Source organism: Rhincodon typus, chromosome 3 (assembly GCF_021869965.1).
Source record: "Rhincodon typus isolate 14 chromosome 3, sRhiTyp1.1, whole genome shotgun sequence".
Lineage (NCBI taxonomy): Eukaryota > Metazoa > Chordata > Chondrichthyes > Orectolobiformes > Rhincodontidae > Rhincodon > Rhincodon typus.
This window is the reverse complement of record NC_063334.1, coordinates 4,068,653-4,074,433: the sequence shown is the minus strand read 5'-3', so window position 1 is coordinate 4,074,433 and position 5,781 is coordinate 4,068,653. Positions and strand designations below refer to the sequence as shown.

At 38.6% G+C, this 5,781-nt stretch overlaps 1 long non-coding RNA gene across 1 annotated transcript in view; it reads right to left on the bottom strand.

Moving 5' to 3' along the window:
- Nucleotides 1-329: 329 nt before the first annotated feature.
- The window catches only part of LOC125481277, an 11,710-nt gene continuing 6,258 nt past the window's right edge, over nucleotides 330-5,781 (bottom strand). The window contains exons 2-3 of the long non-coding RNA XR_007261269.1: nucleotides 2,073-2,375; nucleotides 330-562 (exon numbers count right to left, since the gene is read on the bottom strand). This is a non-coding gene — a long non-coding RNA (uncharacterized LOC125481277). The remainder of the gene's footprint in view (nucleotides 563-2,072; nucleotides 2,376-5,781) is intronic.

The following is a 5,781-nucleotide window of genomic DNA, read 5'->3' as shown; positions in this document are numbered from 1 at the left end:
TTGCCCAGTGAAGTAGTTGACGCTACTTCAGTAAACGTTTTTAAAAGATAAGGTAGATTTTTTTTGAACAATAGAGGAATTAAGGGATACGGTGAGAACGCAGGTAAGTGCATCCGAGTCCACGAAAAGATGAGCCATGGTCTTATTGAATGGCGGGGCAGGCTCAAAGGGCCGGACGGCCTACTCCTGCTCCTAGCTCTTATGGTCTTTCCTTCAAGTTTGGTTTCATGTTCCAACCTTGAATAGTGCAGGGTAAGAAGTTTGACCAAAACAAAAACAAAGTCAAAAGTACTATTAGTTGTGCAGAAAAGTTTATTTTGTTTGCTCAAAACAGGGGAAGATTGAGACTTAAAAACAAGAACAAAAACAAAGTTGCTGGAAAAGCTCCACAGGTCTGGCAGCATTTGTGAAGGAAAAAACAGAGTTAGTTAATGTTTTGGGTCCGGTGACCCTTCCTCAGAACCCTTCTTCTGTTCTAGTTCCTGATTTACAGCATCCGCAGTTCTTTCGGTTTTTATTGGGAAGCTTGACACTTGCTCTTTTTCATACCGGTGATCTTGGTCTATTTTAAAAAGACAGTGTTACTGGTCCCTCACCAGATCAAAACAATTTGGTGCTCTAATCTGGGATTGTAACAAGGGTGTAATTTGGAAGTTTTTGCAATGTCAATTTCATTTAAATGTAGTAAGTAACAAAGGACAGCAATAGAGTTCAAGAAGACAGATTTGCAAAATGAACAGACATACTGCAGAAAGAATTTAACACAGAAGTAGGTGGCCAATTATTTCTGCAGTGGCAGTAGGATTGGGAGCCAGAGATTTAGGTTAACTGACAAAAAACACAGGGGAAAGTCATTAAATAAATAAAGAATTCTTGACCTCAAAGCAAGAACACTAAAGCAAAGATCCTTTTAAAGGCAGTGATGAGGCCCCAGCAGACCAATTCTGGGCATCATCCTCATTAGGAAGGACACCAAGATCTTAAAGGGGGAAAGATATAAATGGGTCATTATATTCTAGTGAACCCCAGGGATGAGAGATTTCAGTTATGTGACAAGACCAGTGAAACTGGTCTTTGGTTAAGGGAAAGTTAAAAGGAAACTGGACTGCTTTTCCAGTAGCAGATAGCAAAGTGCAGGTGCCCAGCAGCTTTGGACAGCTAGCTCCATTTCTTGGCCCTTCACATTAAGCAAGGATGTATTTCCACACCAGAAGTCAAATGGAGAGTTTCCTGATGTTTAGATTATTTTCACACAGCAATGTGGTACAATTGGTCCCAGTGTCATGTTAACAGAACAGCTCTGGGATAGGTCAGTTGGTGAGAACAATGGCATTTTTGATTATTTCAATATGTCTAGGACCTCATCATGAGATCTAGCTGCTTATGGCCTTCAGGTTTTGGCCAGTTCACTCACTCATACTCCAGTGTTACTCATGTTGCAAGTTCTCAACGTGACACCCAGTACTGAAAAAGTACAGAGTGATGAGGAGGAATGGGGAATAGGAAGTATCATTAAGACTCCATTTAGAATATCTCTGTGTTAAGTCACTCTGCTTTAATGATTAGTTGATGGGGCCTATATTGAGAGATGTATTTTGAGTCATAATGCGCTAAGATATCCCATGAGCCAATTGGCATGATTCTGGGATGGCCTCTCCCAGTCCAAAACATTTCCTTTCTCACCACCACAACTTCTGGCTTACCTCAAATGAGTCAAAGCTGTTCTTCCTGCCCTTGCTCACAGCATTAGCTCAGGAGAGGGTGGTGGGAGGTTCAGCAGTGACAAAGGAGGGTTAGGGAGCAAGATGGGTGATGAGCCAGAGGATCAGCAAGCAGGATAAACAAGTTGTAAGGATATTTCTTTTGTACAGTAAGTTTTTAAAAAAAAAAATTACTGAAAATAGGAATTTAGCAACATAGCATTTCAACTTAGACAGAAATAATGTTTTAATTAGGTTCTGTAGGACTGCTTATCAGAAATAAACTAGAGCTTTTATATCTGATTTACTTAAAATTTGATTCACTTTAGAGTTGCAGTTTCTAAAAACACAAAACTTCAAGTGAGGACTTACTGTAGTAGGTGGTAGTTAAGACTTATTGCTCAATTGGATGGGAGGCTTCACAGATTCAGGAGTCTTGATTGAGGATGCATTGCTTATTCAACGATGCTTCATCTCAAGAGTCAGATGTGTGGATAGTGATGAATTAACCTGATCTGAGCACAATTAGGACCATGTGTTTCTTGACTATCTTTGGGACAGCTTCTCTCAAATTGGGCACCAGTTTGCAATGTCAATGCAAAAGAACAAAAGGTGATTGTTTATCTCAGAGTGGTCTATGATCCAACTATTCCACCCTCGATATCCTTGGTACAACTTTGGCAAACAAAAAAAAAAAAAAAAAAAAAAAAAAAAAATCACTGTTTTACATTTTTAGAAATTGACCTTGCATTTGTAAAATAGAGTTGCAAACTTTTACCAATATCCTTGCACAGTGTTGGGCTTATCAGTGATGCCAATACCCCAAGAATCTATGAAAAAATTACAAGGTTCAGGAGCCTATAGTCTGATTTTAGAATCATGTATTAGCTGTACAATTGAGATAATAAAAGACCAATTCATGGGTTTCCAGATCACTCTGAAACAGTGCTGCACTATAAATTGTAGGACCAGAATATTACATTTCACATTTTATCCCTCCAGGTAATCTCTAAGCAATAGGCGGTACTTCAACTCCACTGCAATAATGCATTCGAAGTACTTAAACACCCAGACTTTTAAAATCAATTGTTAAAGGAGAAACATTTGCTCAAACCTGCACTCAGCAAGAGCCAGGATAGGTCACTTTCTCCTCTCTAACACAAGTGCAACCTCACTGTACAACAGAAAGGTATTGGAATTATGCATTCATTTGGTTTTGACACACTACGAGAATACAACCTAAATCCAACTTTTAAAAAAAAAGGAAGCCATGACATTCACTGTGGCTGAACAGAAGCAACTTAATTGTCCCGACACTCCTACTACCACCACTATAAGAAATGGGGCATAGTCGCAGCCACTGTGGAATGGTGGGAGATCAGGGGGAAGAAAAATCAATTAATAATGCATGTTCTAATGTCAAAGCTACTGTTCAGTGTAGATTAAGAAGTCAAGACAAACATGCCCCCAAAACTTTCTATTCAGAAGCACCCTAGTCAAAAAAAAAGGTCATGCCCATATCTTGTGCTTCCTTGATATTGTTTGACTCCAAGCCCCAGTTCAGGTTTGAATCTTCACCTCTAGCGGCTGTTGCACTCAAGATACCAGCTGTTTATTAACAAAAAAATCAAAAAAAAAAAACACAATATGTTCCCACCAGCTGGGTTAAGATTGACAAGGCTGCCAAAATAACTGACAATGCAAACATACTATCATTATTAACGCATTTTGATCTTTGTTTTGCTGTTGAAAATTCTGAACTAGGGAGTGTTAGTTTAAAAAGGAGAGACAGACCATTTTAGGAGTGAAATCAGAAAGCACTTTTTCTACACCAAAGTAGTGAAATTCTCACGCTCTCTTCCAAGCCTGACTGTTCGGTCAATTGAAACTTCAAGACCAGGATTATTGGATTTTTGTTGCTATAGGGATCAATGAATATAGAGCAAAAATGACAAATAGAACCAAGATGCAGGTCAGCCATGATCTGACTGAATAGCAAAGCAGACTCAAGGGGCGAGCCAACTGCTGTTCTGCAGTCTTTTCCGCCTCGTCTTATTCATTTTTCTTCCAAAGATTGTACTGAACAAAGAAAATACTTCTAGAGAACCATTCTAATTAGTAACTGGGATACAAACAACAATGGTTCAAGCTACTTCAGTCACTGCTTTCCTTCTATCCATTCTACACAGAACAAGTTGTGACCAACTCCCCTTCCATTTCCAAAAAGGGGATGTATAACTATTTGTTAAAAAACAAATTCAAAAACAACAAGAAATGTATGGGGATAAACTACAAGTATTGTACAGCTAGATCTCGTCCTTACAGCTGGTAAATTTAGTAGATACGAAGCATTTTTATATCTTGCAATGCAAGAATACTTTTTAAAAACTGAAGTCAAATAAATTGAGGTTCATCCAATGTTCCAGCCTATCCAGGTTTACCAATTTAAACTAGCAAGGTCACAAAGTCCTGTTCATGTAGAGATCATGGGACAGACAAGTTATTGAAAGCACAAGAGTGGATTTGGAATATAGATACAGCCATTAACTTTTGACAGATTTCCTCAATCCAGTTAAATAATTTGATAAATCTTAGAAGAAATGACACATTGAAAATAATGAGGACACAATGAAGTGACAATTGTGTTACTGGACTAGTATTCCAAAGGCTTAATATTATAAACTAGAGAATTAAAGTTTGATCCACAATAGCAATTCGTGAATTGGAATTTTAGTTCATTTAAAAATGTAGGCCTCCATAAATAACTAGTTTATTAAAGCTTTTGGGAAGAAATGTATCACATCACCAGTCACATGTGCAACTCAGATTCATATTGTGATTTGACTCAACAACCTTCGAGCTAGCCTAGCAAGTCACTTACCACAGTATCAAACTACTACCAGGTCAACCAAACAGCTCACTATAATTTGAATCAGAGATAGTAGGAACTGCAGATGCTGGAGAATCCGAGACAACAAGGTGCAGGGCTGGATGAACACAGCAGGCCAAGCAGCATCATAGGAGCAGAGAGGCTGACGTTTCGGGCCTCGACCCTTCATCAGAAAAGGGGGAGGGGAAGGGGGTTTTGAAATAAATAGGGAGAGAGTGGGAGGCGGATAGAAGAGGGATAGAGGAGAGGATAGGTGGAGAGGAAACAAACAGGTAGTTGCAGTGGGAGAGAGCAATTTGTTCAGAACTACAAGAGATGTGCAATATTCCAGGAATGCCACCATCCAGAAAGGAAAAAACAAAAAAAATGCACTTTATTGCATCACTATTTTGTTTCGGCATTCATAGATTCCAAACCTGTCTGAAGGCACATGCAAACTCCACATCCAGAGTTTAGTCCATTCACGCCAGAGACATTGAGATTCCTTTAATATTTTGCTCGGTCCTTTCATATTGCATTCAAAATTATATTCTAGCATCCAGTTCAAATGCAGAAATAGTTTTAAATGCCTGTTCTTATTAAAAGTCAATACTTCTTTCTATTTTAGTTTGGAGAAAGAACATTTATAATGAAGAGCAAACATGTTACGAGCTGAGATTAAGCGATCAAATTGATCAAAAAAGGTTCAACGTAAATTAGGTATCATACAGTAATTAAAAGCAATCTTCACATTGTAAAAGAGAATTTGTGTTTTACAATTTGATGTGCCAAAATTCAATATATAACAGGGTCTGTTAATACACTGAAGATGCTCCAATCCATAAACAATTCAAAGTTACAACTTCACATCTAGACCATAAAGTTGTAACCTTTTGGCAGCAAAATAGATACGTAGGTACTTTTAAAAGGAGAGTCTTAAAAAGGGGGGCAGAGGAGAGAATAGACAAGAATGCCAGGTTTGAGGCAGCAATTCTAGAGTTTGGGACTTACATAACGGCAGACAATCATTAATCATGGCATAAAAGGAAGTCGGAATGTGTAAGAGACCAGGGCTGAGGAAGACATGTACGTTGGAAGGAGTTACAGAAACAAACATACAAAACTAAGATAACAAGGTGTAGAGCTGGATGAACACAGCAGGCCAAGCAGCATCAGAGGAGCAGGAAAGCTGACGTTTCGGGCCTAGACCCT